This window comes from Castor canadensis, chromosome 1 (assembly GCF_047511655.1).
Source record: "Castor canadensis chromosome 1, mCasCan1.hap1v2, whole genome shotgun sequence".
NCBI classification, from domain to species: domain Eukaryota; kingdom Metazoa; phylum Chordata; class Mammalia; order Rodentia; family Castoridae; genus Castor; species Castor canadensis.
This window is the reverse complement of record NC_133386.1, coordinates 163171755-163188174: the sequence shown is the minus strand read 5'-3', so window position 1 is coordinate 163188174 and position 16420 is coordinate 163171755. Positions and strand designations below refer to the sequence as shown.

Sequence of the window (16420 nt, the reverse complement as noted above, 5' to 3'; positions counted from 1 at the left end):
TCTCTGATGATTTCCTGGATTTCTTTGGTGTTTTTTTTATCTCCCCTTTTGCTTTTCTGATTTTACTGATTTGGGCTTTTTCTCTCCTCATTGTAGTCAGATTTGCCAGGGGTCTGTCAATCTTATTTATTTTTTCAAAGAACCAGCTTTTTGTTTCATTAATACTTTGTATTTTTTTTTTTTTTTTTGGTTTCTATTTCATTGATTTCAGCCTTTATTTTAATTATTTCTTTCCTTTTGCTTGTTTTGGGATTTTCCTGTTCTTGTTTTTCTAGGAGTTTGAGCTGTAGTATTAGGTCATTGATTTTAGATCTTTTTGTCCTTTTAATGTAGGCAATCATGGCTATCAACTTTCCTCTTAAGACTGCCTTTGTTGTGACCCATAGGTTCTGGTAGGTCATGTTTTCATTTTCATTAATTTCCAGGATCCTTTTAATTTCCACTTTTATTTCATTAATAACCCATTCATCATTGAGCAATGTGTTGTTCAGCTTCCAATTCTTTACATGTTTTTTACTGCTGTTTTTGTTGTTGATTTCTAGTTTTAATGCATTGTGGTCAGATAGAATGCGTGGGATTATTTCCACTTTCTTATATTTGTTCAGGCTTGTTTTGTGCCCTAAAATATCAATTTTTGAGAAGGCTCCATGGGCTGCTGAGAAGAATGTGTGTTGTGCAGAAATTGAATGAAATATTCTGTAGATATCAGCTAGGTCCATTTGATCTATGGTGTGATTTAGTTCTAAAATTTCTTTATTGATTTTTTGTTTGGATGACCTATCTATTGGTGATGGGGGAGTATTAAGGTCTCCCACTATCACTGTGTTGGAGTTTATATATGTTTTTAGGTCCTTCAGAGTGTGTTTGATTAAATTGGGTGCATTGACTTTGGGTGCATATAAGTGGATAATTGTTATTTGCTTTTGGTCTATTTCACCTTTTATTAGTATGGAGTGTCCTTTATTGTGTTTGATCAATGTAGGTTTGAAGTCTACTTTGTCAGTGCTTATTTCTGTGGGTGAGGTGGGTCTCCTGTAGGCAGCAGATTGTTGGATCTTTCTTTTTAATTCAGTTTGCCAGTTGGTGTCTTTTGATGGGGGAATTTAGTCCATTAACATTCAGTGTTAGTACTGATAAGTACTTGGTGATCCCTGTCATGTAGTGGCCTTTGTTGATTAAGAGTTTGATTATGTGTAGCTGAATCAGTGTTACTCTTTACTTTTTTGCCTTTTCTTCTCCTGTGGTTTGGTATTGTCTGCCCTTTCATGGCTTTGTTTGCTGTCATTATCTGTGTTCAGAATTCCATGGAGAATCTTTTGTAGTGGTAGCTTGGTGGTCATATATTGTTTTAATTTCAGCTTACCATGGAAGACTTTTATTGTTCCATCTATTTTGAATGATAGTTTTGCTGGGTAAAGTATCCTAGGATTGAAGTTATTTTCATTCAGTGCTTGGAAGATCTCACCCCATGCTCTTCTTGCTTTTAATGTTTCTGTTGAGAAGTCTGCTGTAATTTTGATGGGTTTACCTTTGTATTTTATTTGTTTTTTCTCTCTTACAGCCTTCAATATTCTTCCTCTAGTCTCTGTACTTTTTGTTTTAATGATGATATGTTGTAGGGTAGCTATATTTTCATCAGGTCTGTTTGGTGTTCTGGAGGCTTCCTGTATCTGAATGGCATAGTTTTCTCTAGGTTTGGGAAATTTTCTGTTATTATTTTGTTGAATATATTATGCATTCCTTTTACTTGAATCTCTTCTCCTTCTTCAATGCCCATAATTCTCAGGTTTGGTCTTTTGATGGAGTCAGTGAGTTTCTGCATTTTCTTTTCACAGGTCTTGAGTTGTTTAACTAATAGTTCTTCAGTTCTTCTTCCTTTAATTGCCATTTCATCTTCAAGTTCTGAAATTCTGTCTTCTGTTTGCTCTATTCTGCTTGAGTTGCTTTCCATTTTGTTTTGTAGCTCTGTTTCATTCTTTTTTTTTTTTTGACGTTTTCTATATTATGGGTTATTTCTTTAATATTGTCAATTTTTGCCCTTCATTTATCTCTCTGCTTATGGTGATCTTTGTTTCAGTTTGGTGTTTGTTTAGGGCTCCTATGATTTCATTTATTTGTTTCTGTGTTTTCTGATATTCTTGAGTTTTGTAATCTTGGAATTTCTTGAGTGCCTCCTGTACATTTTGTTTAACCATGTCTAGTAGCATCTCTATGAAATTCTCATTAATTATTTGTAGATTTCTTCTTTCAGGGTGTTCTTGTGTTCTTCATTGGGTTTGTTGGTATAGTTTATCTTTGTTTTGTTGGAGTCTGTGTCTGGATATCCATTTTCTTCATTTTGCTCTAAATCCTGTACAACTTTATTTTGGGGGGAAGAATGGTTTCCATCCCTCTTTTTCTTCCCATATTTCCACTAGGTACTGTTTCTGTCCCTGGACTATGTGTAATTTGGTATTAACTGGGTTACAATGTTAATAATAACAATATTGTGAGACATAGATAAAAAAGAGAAAAAGAAGGGAAGATAAAAGGAAGAGAGAAGAGAGAAAAAAAGGAAAGAAAAAATAAAGGAAAAAATAATGGGAGAGATGATGTGTGATCAAACAGCAAACCAGGCTGCCAAACCCTTAAAGAAGGGAGAAAAAAAAAGTCACCAGTTCTGGAAGAGTAGGACTGGAGGCTTAGTTGCTTTTAGTTCTTTAGTGTGCGGTCCAGTCTGTGAGTGTCCCTTAAGCATGCTTGGAGCCCTCTAGTGGCGTCTGAGTGGGAGCCTGGTGGAGCGGTTATCTGGGAAGCCTGTAGAGCTGGGGCCGGCTATGCACAGGGGACGGGGGTCCTGGCAGGCTGGTGGGTGCGGCTGTCTCACACCAGGATGCTGCCTGTCCCAGTGGGGCAGGATTCCAGTTGTTCCACATGGAGCTGATGCTAGGTAGGTTCTGATGGGCATGGTAGGGGTCCGGTCATCCCACACGTGGCTGGGGCTCAGCAGGGCCTGAAGGGCAGTGGGCTCGGGAAGAGGGGCAGGTATCCTAGTGAGCTCTGGGAACAGCTCCAGGCTGGGGTCTGGCACAGACTGGTGGCGGGGATCACAGTGGTCCTGGATCTGGTGGGCGGGTATTTCCCACGTGGTGTGGTCTGGCGTTGGAGGCCAGCATGGCTGAGGGACAGGGTCTCCCGCTGTGTGGGGTCTGGTCTGGCAGGGCTGTGGCCTGGCACAGCCTAGGGGCGGAGAGCCAAGGAGAAGCAGTTCTGCAGACTATGGTGCGGGGATTCGGCAGGCTGACTGTTCTTTTATTAGATCGTGGTGTGCGAAGCCTTCCGTGATCTAAATCTTTAGAATGCCAGGTTTTTGGCTGTCCCTGGAGATTTACCTTAGTCAGGCTTGTCTCCAGCTTCTCCTCAGGATCTCAGGGTCAGTTCACAAGGTCTGTGACTCTGTCTCCATCACCATCTTGGATACTTCTCCGAGTCTGGGGTTTGCACTCAGGACTTCTTTTTTTTTTTTTTTTTTTTTTTTGTGCCCTAGGATATGATCTATTTTGGAGAAGGTTCCATGGGCTCAGGACTTCATTTTTGCAACACAGGCGCTCTATTGCATGAGCTGCACCTCAAATATAGAAATGGGGAAAAGTTGCCTGGAATACAGTTCAATACATCTCAGAGGCTGAAAAATATAAGGCTCTATTTAAGAAGGAGCAATATGTATATATATATATATATATATATATATACACATACCATGAAAGAAAGAATCATTCATAGTTTTATATTTGAATATATATATATATTTCTTAAAAAACAGCCTGTTGGAAAAATGTATCACAATCTATTGATAGCAGAGGAAGATAGTGAATTTGAAATATCTTATTTAATAGAATAGTATTGCACAGGAATAGTAAAATATTTTTAAAATGCATATATGCATGGGCTCTCATTGGACTGTTAAATGGCACCATAGAACATATGTCAATCATGTCCTTTACAGATGATGAATTTGATATTCAATCAGTTTTACTGTTTATTTTCTCACTCTCCTTTTTTTTACTTTACAATGTGAATAGCTTCTTCAACATTTTTGCTCCACATCGAGTATTAAAATTTACTAAAATTAATATTTTATTAGTTTACAAATAATAAAAAGACAGAAAACAGAACCCATACTATCTGACTTCAGAAAAAAATAAACCAAAAACAAACAAAAATACCAATTTACAGTTTCCTTCAAAGTCAAGAATTTGCAAGGTTTCAGGAAAAAATGATTCATGTATGCAGTGACCTGGTAACATGTTTGAATGATATATTCCTCTAGCTAATGTTGGGAAATTTCTATGTTAAAGTTGTAAAATAGTTTTCTTAAAATGTAAGGGGGTGATTTCTGCTGGGTATTGGGGGGGAGAGGGAGGGGGCGGAGTGGGTGGTAAGGGAGGGGGTGGGGGCAGGGGGGAGAAATGAACCAAGCCTTGTATGCACATATGAATAATAAAAGAAAAATGAAAAAAAAAGTGAAAAATACCTTCCACAAAAAAAAAAAATGTAAGGGGGTTTTTGGTGTTATCATTTTTAGCAGATTCCTGGTTCCTCAGAGATATTTCTTTATAGTAATTTATACATTTCTTCTTAGAGGGAAGGAATTATTGATACTACAAAAAGTATTTAACAGTATGTAAACCAAAATTGTTTTCACGTGAAAAATATATCCATGATTACACCTGAATATTTGAAGCACTTGTAAATTTTGATCCTTCTTGTCATATGGAGACTAAAAAGGTGAAGGAGACATGCATAACAGAAAGTTAGAGAAAAGGGAGATCCTGTAAGTCAGAATATAAAGAAAAACACATTGGTAGTTGTAGTTCAGGATTGCCTTCATCTTTTAATAGTTGCTTAGTTGCATCATTGAGAAAGAAGGAGGAAAAGCAAAAGTAGCAGAAGGCAAATACTGCAGAGAAGAGAGATGCTTTCCTTGGTCATTATTCAGCAATGTGAGCCTATATTCTCTGTGGCTTTCCACAAAATCAGATCTTTCCCTGAAAAGAATTAAGCATTTTCAAAAAGACTATGCTGGAAGGAAGAAAATGATTCAAATGTGTTTCAGTGTTCTCTGGTCACTGATATTTACTTATAAGCAGTGGTTGTATGGCACATGTAGGGGCTGAGAGGACTCTCTATATCTTGTAAGTTGCTAGACTAGAACATTTTCAGTGTCCTTCAAAAGTGGGGATTTTGAAATCTTTCAGACTTCTGTAAAAAGGGTGTATAATGAGCTATCAGATCTTGTTTGAGTCAATTATTTTCAATGATATGAAAAGTCTTCTTCAAGAGATCTTCCCTATCACGTTCCATATAAGAGACATAAGTGTTGATCAACACTACAAAAATTCTAGAAGATAAAAATGTAGTCTTCAGCCTGTTTTTATGAGTTGAAATTCCAATTGACCAGCTACAGTACTTTTAAAACTGTTTTTTAAAGACCTTTCTTCACTACATATTTTCTGTTGCCATTTCATTGCATTCATTTTCAGAGGTACTTGGCTTCTTTTTTTTTAACTAGTAGAGTAATAAATACCCATGTAACTGAAGAACAATTATGTCAAGGAAAAATGAATTCTGATACAACATGATGATATGTTAGTGGATGAAAAACATCATTTAAAATAATATACTCTTGTTTTCTGAAATTTCAGTTGATATCACTAATAAAATTATATAGAATATAAAACACTTAAAAACTGAGTGAAATTTATTGTATATTTTCACTCTCATTTCTTTTTAACTTACTGGTAATAAAATTTAAGATTTAATATACAGATCCACATGTCAATTATTTATGTTTTGGTTAGTGGTTTAAAAAAGTCTTTTAAAGGTCTGCAATGAGTCCTTGGGGCATACTTCTAAAATTGCTGAATGCCATTTTTAATGGAATACATTCTAAATTTAAATTTTAATCCTGAGAGAGATAGTGTTAGTGATGGTCATTCAATTTATTTGGGGTATTAAAATAATTCTTGACTATTTAACCAAACTATTCTTGTAAAGGTAGCATTTATGTTCTAAAAGAAAAGCATTTTGCTAATTGATTTATGTATTTAACAGTTTGTAAATGTGTCACAGGCAATTTCACTAAGATTGTGTTTTCCTCCAAAATTCTGATAACAACTCAAGGGTTGCTATATGTATTTCAGTCAAGGATGCATGTTAGAATGTGAACCCACTCAATGAAATGTCAGCCTTCAGTATGAAATGAATGTCCAGTATGAAAAGGAAATATTATCAGGAAACTGACTTTCTTTTGGACATGGTAGGTAAAAGAACTTTATTTAACAATCTCACCTACTTTTCTGTTGTTCCTTGGCAACAGAAAATATTCCAAATTATGACAATGTGTTATAAAAAAAACTTTATAAGTGTATGCATTTATTTATGTGTATGTGCATTTATGTGTGTGAGAAAGAGAGAGGGAGGTAGAGAGAGAGAGAGAAACTAAGAGAGAGGTTGACAAGTGAAGGTCTGGATAAATGATATACTTCAATTTTAATATAAAATGTTTCACATATTCATATGGATTCTGATTTGAAGTGGTTTTGCTTACATGTGGACATTGTAGATTTATTTTTCACATGATCAAATAAAATTTTCAAGCCAGGCTTGTGCTTGAATCCTAGCTACTTGCGGGGATGAGATTGAGGGTAGCTGTTTGCAGCCAGCCCAGTCATGTAGTTCACAAGACTCCATCTCAAAAATAAACAGAACAAAATGGACTAGAGATGTGGCTCAAGGCAGTAGAGCACCTGCTTTGCAAGCATGAAGCCCTAAGTTCAAACCCCAGTCACGTCTCCCCCAATATATATATATACCATATACATATAAATACGTATACGTATAAATATATGACATATTGCCAATACTATACTTTAGACAAATATTTCTTATTTCACAATATTTCAAAGGTGCATATCTACCTTTGATACTGCTTATATGTGGAAATATACACAAGGAAAAAAGCAAAATGAATTTAAAAGACTACGTTTAGAATCCAACTATGACTGAGTATCCTGCTCCTTGGGGAACTCTTTGAATATCTGTGGACTATCTTTTTTCTCTTTTATGAGAGTGGAACAGACTTGTATGCCCCTATATGCCTCATGGGAATATTCTGAAACAAAAATGAAATGAAATGAAAAGAGAAGCATTTTGACAAGTCCAGAGCTTGTTCAAACTATAAGGAATTATATTTAAAAAATACTCACTAAATGTTTCTAATCTTTTCTGCAAGGTTTTCAATCTTTTCTTAAGGGCTGAAAATCATTTAACTGGAGACAAAACTTCTAACAAATAAATAGAACCCTAAATTCTTGTGCTCATTAAATGCTGGTAGAACATGTTGATGTTTTAAATGCAATTTAGAAGCAGATGCACAAAATTACATTAAATTACACAAGGGCTTAAAAATTAAGGTCAACTTGATTAATGTCTTTCCCATATAGAAGGTGCCAAGCACTTGGAAAATAATCTGCCACTTTCTTGATGTACTTTCTGGAAAATATCTGTGGTAATACCACCATGTACTTATGATCTGACAAAAATTCCCATGTTAGATAACAGTGGGACACCAATTTAATTAGGCCTGAAATATTTGGAGAGAGAATTTCAACACAGCTTTCATTGGAAACACATACCCCATTGTTGTTTGACCCCCCTACACAATAAATGAGTTTATATTGTTCTATCAATACAAACATTTAAATGATATGGTCAGCCCAATGGTAAAAGGAAATATTATAAATAATTATTGATATAACTGTGGATAAATTTATTCAATAAGTATATCCTTTACCAAATACATTTTCATCAGCACTGCTCTTTTAAGTCAATTAACCTTAGGAAATATACAATAAATAAACATGTTAATAAAAAGCTCTAACAAGGGTTTTCATCCTGCTAACAAGGAAGTTTTGTTTCTATTAATAAGTATTTAACTTTATTTTTGGCATGCAATGACCAGAATTTTATTGAGCCTTAAGAAAAGTCTACAAAAAGGGCTTTTCAGAAAGTTCAGGTAGCTAATTCTTTAGGATTCAGTTGATCCAGAATTTCATGATTCCATCTGTAATAAATTCTGTTTTTTCTATACTTCTCATAGTTCTGCTCTCTTAGAGTTTGGCCTTTATCTCCAGACCAGCTTCCCTAATGGTACAGAAAGAGCTTTCAACAGTTCTGTAGGTAGGCATTTCCTCTTTCTTAACTATCTGTCTTTGTCACCCTTAATTTATTTGCTTGTAAATTTATGTCAAGCAAGATCTTTCCTTGTAATTTAATTGGAACTATGGATCAAGAAAAAGAGAAAAACACAAATAACTGTTCTAAGCATTAAAGTTTTTCCTCAATTGTATACATCACACTAATCACTTCAGATTGAATGCATTTTTTACAGCATTTTAATTCAAGAATCAGTACAGTTAAGGTCACACAATAGATCTCCAAAACTTCCTAAATGAATCTGAGAATAAAGTGTTGGAAAACTAATATCACTTATTTCAGATAAACTAAGTAACAATTATTTTCCTAAAACAAACAAAATATGTTGAAATTAAATCTTTCACAGCTGGACCAAAATGTTGTCATAGCAATCTGAGAAACAAGTAGGCATAAACATTGGAACTAGGAAGTAGATCAATAGTACAATGTATAGACACTGATAATGTCATGAATATCAGAAGATAGATCAAAGAAGAATTTTAAAAACATTGTGCTAAAATAAGCCAATAGGAAGATGAGAGAAAAGAGTTAGAAGGGAATTCAAATGTTCAGGCTTCCAGCAATCAGGGTGAATATGAAACTAAGGACTTATGAGTCAAAGGGAAGGAGAGTGTAAGGCAGGTGCAGCAAAGAACTTGGGATTCCTACCTCTGACATCTAAGCTACCATTTCTGTGAACTTACATTGTCATAGTCAAACACATCTACTCATAGGTATAGTGGCTTATTTGTAAACTATCTGGATGATTTTGGAAATTTACTTAACCTGTCTTGGATTAATATCCCTTATTGGAAAATGGAAATAGTATCAATAACTATCTACATGTAACAAATGTAGGAAAAGATTTTACATATAGTTAGATAATAGATTTTAAATATAATTCCTTATAGTTTGAGCAAGCTCTGGACTTGTCAAAACACTTCTCTTTTCCTATTACCATTTTTGTTTCAGAATATTCTCATGAGGCATATAAGGGAATTCAAGTCTGTCCCACTCTCATAAAAGAGAAAAAGAAAAATGAGCATTTGTCAAACATCCTGACAAACGTATTTCCATATTATTAGCACTTAAAGTTCAAACATCAGAGATCTTGATTCTTCATTTTAAGAAGAAAAAAATCAAATAAAAACAAGTTGCCATAGCCATATAAGAAAAAGTTGGTAAATGAATGTGACAGCTAGCTGTATTGAAGAAATAAACACAATAAATATATGTGATCCTACATATCACTGCCATTAAAAGTTACTCGGACAAAAGTTCTGTATAAAAAGAGAAGCCCATTAATTTTTTGAAATGATATTATCTGACATACATCGGGTGTACCTTGAATATTAATCAAGTCTATAATGGAATAATATACTATAATGAGTACTGTTTTAATCCTACCATATATGTGCAGTTTTACGAATGTAGAGTATGTCAAAAAATGCCATAATTGTAATGTAGTATCCAATGGTGTAAGCAATGCTAATTACAAATGGAAAATATTCTTTTTGTTTTGCTGTACTGGGGTTTGAACTCAAGGACTTCACCTTGAGCCACTCCACCAGCCCTATTTTTGTGATGGGTTTTTTTTCAAGATAGAGTCTCACAAACCATTTGCCCCGGCTGGCTTCGAACCACGATCCTCCTGATCTCTGCCTCCTGAGTACCTAGGATTACAGGCTTGAGCCAATAGTGCCTGGCCTTGGAAAAATATTCTTAATGGATAACATTGCATAGTTCTAGTATTGTGTAGCATAGTTCCCCAGAGAAGTTATCTGTTGTAATCCATCACCTTTCCACATTTACTGAATCAGGAACTTGACACAGGTATCTGGGGATCATAAAAGGAAACCATAGCTGTGCTTCTTCCAGATGAAATAATTCAAGTTTAGCCTGAAGATGTGAGAACTGCTGTTTCTTACAAAGCAATAAACACTTTTATCTTTTTATAAGCATGCCTCCTCTCTCTTTCTTGATAGGTGTAGAAAAAGTGAAGCAGAGGAAATAATGCCTAGGAGACAAAAGGATAGCATTGAGTTTTTGTGATTAGAATGCTGGTATTTGAAGTGGAGACCTAAAAGGAAGGATTTTCACTTCTGCTATAGGATCACCTCTGCCAATTATGTCAAAAAACAAGCCAAGAGATGTGATTGTGAAGTGATTCAATAAAATGAGAGTCTGGACCCAGGACTGCTGTCTTCTTGTGTTAATTTTGTCTCTGGGATAATTCCCAATTTATAGGACTATTATTAAATCTGAGTTACCAATGTCAGAACAAGGACCATTACTGTCATCTGTCTCTAACTGTGGAAATTTGATTTGCATCCTTTACCTGTTCTACCTATCTGCTGTCTGGGATTCCTTGACAGCTAGGATGGTCTTGCAGGAGAAACATGATTTCTAGTGGTTTGAAGCCTTGTTTGTTTTTTTAAAAAAATATAGACAGCTACGCTCATTATTTATTGTCAGTAGTGAATGAGGGATTGCCAATCACAAGTGGATCTATACATGACTCTTCATTGCTCCCATTTTTAAACTCATAAAATTAATTCTGAATGTTTTAAATATCAAATGATTTTTTAACCATTCCACATACTAATATTTATAAAAGATTTCTAAAAATGCAATATAGATAGTCTAATCTTTTACATGGAAATTGTTTAATGTTAAACTGCTAAATACTAATTGACATATAGTTTTACAAAATTCTTTGTCAGTACTCAAAGATAACATTATCTTTGAGTTTGGAAAGTTTAAATTATTATCACAGCTAATGAGTGTCTTCAGAGATATGATAAACTGATGAAGCCTCATGAATGAGATCCTGGAACAGAAAAAAAACAAACATCAACACATTTTGAATAAAGAAAGGACATTAGTTAGTAATAATTTATCAATATCTGCTGGTTAACTATGAGAAATGTGTTACACAAATGTGAAGTGTTGATAATAAAGAAAGCTGGGTGCGAGGTACATGGAAACTCGCAGTGTTATCTTCTTAAATTTTTTTAAATTAAAAACAATTTTAAAATAATGTTTAGTAAAACTGCAATAAATAGAATACACAAAGGAAAACAATATCAGAAGGGTACTTGAAATAATTCATTTTATTACTTAAAATTCCTTTAATAATAAAAATTTTGTGCAATAAATTGAAAAAGACTTTGGAATGGTATGCCTGCTGAGCGTACTGTAGAGCCAATATTCTCAGCTTCGTGTTTTTAATCTTCAGTGCACTGGAAACCATATCTCATTCCAGAAATAGTAAATACAAAAATATATACAATCTCAGCAAAGCCCTCTGCCTTTGCAAGTAATTGCACCTAATATTTTGACGATGCTTTTTAGTTTTCTTACCGTATTTTGGTATCGTTTCAATTCTTTAGTCATAACTTCAAACAACAGATATGTTAATATAGTTGGATTTTGAGGAATTCAAATATTTCAAGGTTATAGTGTCAAATGTGATTATATAAATTGCTCATTGGAAACCAGAGGTTTCATCTTGAAGAAGGAAATATATATATATATATAGTACAAATAAATGATATGAGTCTTTTTTCATGATCTAATTTATTCAATTTAGGAGAATATCTTTTATTCTGAAATTATTTATTCCTTTCCTTTAAGATATTTGAATGACATCTCATTCATGGAAAAATAGTGCAGTGACAATACTTTGCTAACCATTTCAGCATTATGAGGCAGCAAGGGGAAAAAAAGGACAATCTTATGCCAGTTTCAGTGGAATTTATATTTTTTTATGTTTCATTATTTGGGCTCATTTATTTAGCTAATGAATCTTGGTAATTTTGCCACCTGTACCAGTATCTCAGATTTAAAACTAATTACTGATGAACTGAATTGATTCGATGAAATAAATTTATAATTAAATTCCCTAAAAGTGAAAAACTATCACCCTTCCCTAGGAAGGCTTAAATCAACTCGTTAATGAAAAACAACAAAAAACTCAGTTATAGTGACCATATTGCATTTTATTTTAACATGATGCAGCAATAATATACTAATCACCTATGCATTAATATGGAAAAATACAGATATAATACAGTTTTATGGAAAAGAGTCTGTATGATTACTGAATTATTTATCAAATCAATAGTCCAAACAGGTAAGTGAGGCAGAGATTATTTTTTTCTAAATGTCATGCTAATTGCAACATGATCATTAAAAGGGACAGAAGAGTTGAAAAGAATGTAAATTTTGTGAATGTATTCAAAATTAAATAAATGAATAAACAATATATATTTTATTGTTGTTCTCAGTAGGGGTACATTTTGGCATTTAAAAAAGGTCTTACAATATATCAAATATATCATACTTGAATTCATACCCTCTTTCATGCTCCTGTATTTCCCCCAACTCCCATTCCTGGAACAGTTTGAACAGGTCTATTTTTCCATTTACATACATGTGTACACAGTGTTTGCATGATATTCACCTTCCTATACCCTTTCCCCATATCCTCCCCACCACCACTGGTACCAATCCACCCAGACAGGACATGTTCTGCTGTCCTGTTCTCCAATTTTGAACAGAAAAAAATGACATTTTTCCTTATTTAAGAAAGCTACATAATGAGTTTCCCTGTGACACTTTCATGTGTGTGATGTATATATATATATATATATATATATACACACATATGTAACGCATATATATATATATATGCGTTATAGCCTGAATTGGTTCATCTCCTCTATTTTTCCTCTTTCCACCTTAGTTCTTTCCTTACAGTGGTTTGAAACAATGAAGTTATAATTTTTGCTTAAACATATATTTTCCATCTCACATTTGAAGATCTTATGTCTGAAAAAACCATAAAGTACTGGTATTTTTAAAAATTAAACAGTTTATCAATTCTACGTTAAAGTTATATTTTCTTCAACGGAAAGCCCAAGAAAATTCTCTTCTCAAACAGCAAAATTGATGTCATCCAATGTTTAGAAGCGAGTTGTGTTTCTAATTTCAAGCTTTAGTTACACAAAAAAATTGGTGCCATTTTATGATTAGTAAACAGCAATTATATATATTAATTTATTCAGATATTCACTTGTCACTCACTATGAGCCACACATTTTGTTTGGATCTGTAGAAATATAAATATAAGGACCTCTGTACTTCCAGAACTTGTCAGCTTAAGGCACAAACTAGAATACAGAACCACATGCTTTTAATTTTTTATATGTGTGTATATGTGCATATGTGTATAAATAATACTGTAATGAAAAATATTTAGTTATTTAAAATCAATTAGATATATAAGTACTGCCCTGAAAGGACATCTGCATTCCATTGTCATGTGAGAAAATTAAATTGTAAATACTCATGTGGATTAAAAGCCCATTTTTGCAAAATAAATCATACATGTATGTTTGAGTGTGTGTGTGGTACTTGGCTACATACAATTTCATTAAAAATGGAAAAAGTGCATACAACTCTTTTGATGTATTTGGAAAAGACAACTATGTGTATTAATAATTTCCATTTATATGTGCAAAGATTAAACAAGCACAATTTAAGGATTGGAAAGAAAAATGTGCAAATGTCAGTCCTCAAATGGTTAGCTAAAGTGCTTATGGGAAATTTTCTTATATATTTATGTTCATATTTTAATAAAGTATAATATATCAATGTTGCCACAATTATTTCTAAATATTTCAATGTAGACATCTAAATTAAATATAAATATTGAACCAGTTATGGAGAATACATTACATCAGTTACAAATGATTAAACATGCTGCTGACAATGCATAATAAAGAAGGAAATGAGTAGACAAGGCTTTGGATTCTAATACTTGTTTATATTTTTGTTGCTGGTCTCTCATTTAAACTGAAAGTTAAGTCTGATATTTACCTGAGTCTCCAATCCAGGAAGAATGCTGCAATTGTAGTTTGTTTTCAGCAAATACTTGTCATTGAAAATGAGTCTGATAACAAGTAGTGACCCAGCAATTTAGTGCCTCAGAATGACAGTAAGTGTTTTATTGCATCACTTAACAAGTAAAAATTGTAAATCCTTATTTTGTAAAATACTTATAATCTCCACTTGGTCTTCCTAGAACTTGAGCACGTAAATGTGAAAACTTTGTCATAAATGCCATGCAGTGGTATTTGAATGTGCTCATCGCTGATGTCTTTGGGAACTTATAAAAAACCCACAGTAGATTTTAACTCCAGTGTGCTCCCCAAAGCACTGCATTGCTCAGAAGCAGACTCTCCTCTATTGCTAATGTTTTTCTCTTTTTCATTAGAGTAGCAGTCCCTTACATTTCACTGTTTTCTTCTTGTCATTTTAAAATTCTGCACAGTATCCTAACTAATTAGAACAAATTAGGCATTCATTGGTTCTTTTAAATGAATTGATTAAATACACTGTGAAAGAATCATAACCATAGGCTGAGGATCAGAACTCAAATACAACAAATAGTCAAAACTATTCACATAACTGACTTCTCAAAATGAAATGTATCACACTGTCTCCTTATTCCGGATACATTCAAAATATTAAACGAAAGCATTGGGTTGTTTTCCTTTCAATATATCATTTTAATAAAGGAACTATTTCATGATGTTTTGTAGGGCTGGGAATGGCAGCTTATGAGTAGAGCACTTGCCTACCTTGCAAAAGGGCCCTGAGTTTGATTTTGGTACTGAGAAAAGAAAACAGAAACAACAGCTTAGTTTATAATGATTCTATTTAGTCATCTTAATAATCAAAGTAACAGAACAGATTTGTGAAAAAAATCTGTACAGTTATTTGTGTAGCATTCATCTAGAATGACATTGTTAAAAATAAAAAGTACTTAATTGACCATTTAGATGCTCCATTACCTCTTTTTTAACATGTAGTTCATCTGCTGATTGTGTCATTATTCAACCAAAGATGTTTTTTTTGATAACTTTGTATCCTTGTTATCAAAAATATGTTGCAATAGAGTTTTATAACAATCTACCTTCCTATTTCACCTCTGGTATTAGGTCAATGTGTAGTTAACACACTTTTAAATTTATTCAGTGTTCACCTACTTTTTACATCTAGAAGGTATCTTGCAGACGATGTGGTTTAATCACATTCATTGATGAAAAATAATGATTGACACAGAAATAAGTGTGTTTCTGTTGTAACAAAGATAATTTAATTTCCTCTAATGTGTTCTGACAGATTCCAAGGTGATAAGATAGCATAACGAATGTTTTAGGAAAAGTATTTATGTGGTTGTGGCCAAAGCACCTGGACTTCCACAGGGAAAACTCTTGGACTTGGTCATTGTTACCTACATAATCACGTAGAAATTTTCAAGGATATGCTTGTCCCTTCATAGTCAGGAATTCTAGACAATTGTGTAAGCTGTATGCTTCTAACACACTAAATTTTGTAGTGAGAAAGGATTTAAAATATCACAAGAATGGTGTCACAAAATTCCTTACTCCATGAGGCATAAGAAGGACTCACCTAAGTCATTCTGAGCTGCCAAATCCCTGATGTCATAAAGAAAATAAGTGACCCCAAGAAAGCCATTTTTTGCTTGTCACAAATTTTACCTGAAGTGTATAACAGAATGACAGATGACCCATCAACAGCTTCACTTTTTTTTATAAACCAATACAATTGCTATAACTCATTACAATTGCTGTAACTTTCTTGCTTTTTTTTTTTAAGTCTATAAATACATATCCTTCAGATACCATTTTGGGAACACTTATTCTGGGCAACTTGAATTCATGTGTCTCCCCAATGGCCATTCTTTTTAGCTATAGTAAATTCTTTGTGGTCATACTTGGCATACCTGAACTTGCTTTTTCAGTTGGAAATAAATGAAAGTCTAATATGACAATTTTATGACAAGTCTTATAGAATTATTTAGAAGCTTGTTAAAAAAATTGCCTCACAAATCCCCCATATTTCCGAGTCTCTTACACTAGGATGTGGTCAGATATTTTTCCTATCTGACAAGTTCCTAGGTGATCCTACAGTTTCTGGTTTTAGGGCCACATTTTGATCACAACAGAGATTTTTCTTTAACCAGATCAGTAACTGGCATAATTGCCAGCAGCAATGGCTGAATTTAGGGAATCTAAAAGCTACATTGGGGAAGTTCTAAGGGAGGAGCTTGTCAATCCAGTCTTCTACTGATTTTTTTCTCCATTAGAATCAT

General features: G+C 33.6%; 1 long non-coding RNA gene across 1 annotated transcript; it reads left to right on the top strand.

Moving 5' to 3' along the window:
- The first annotated feature begins 2829 nt into the window (after positions 1-2829).
- Positions 2830-10431, top strand: LOC141421503 (uncharacterized). The gene is made up of 3 exons (XR_012446060.1): positions 2830-2929; positions 6183-6298; positions 10221-10431. It is a non-coding gene; the product is annotated as an uncharacterized lncRNA (long non-coding RNA).
- Positions 10432-16420: the final 5989 nt, after the last annotated feature.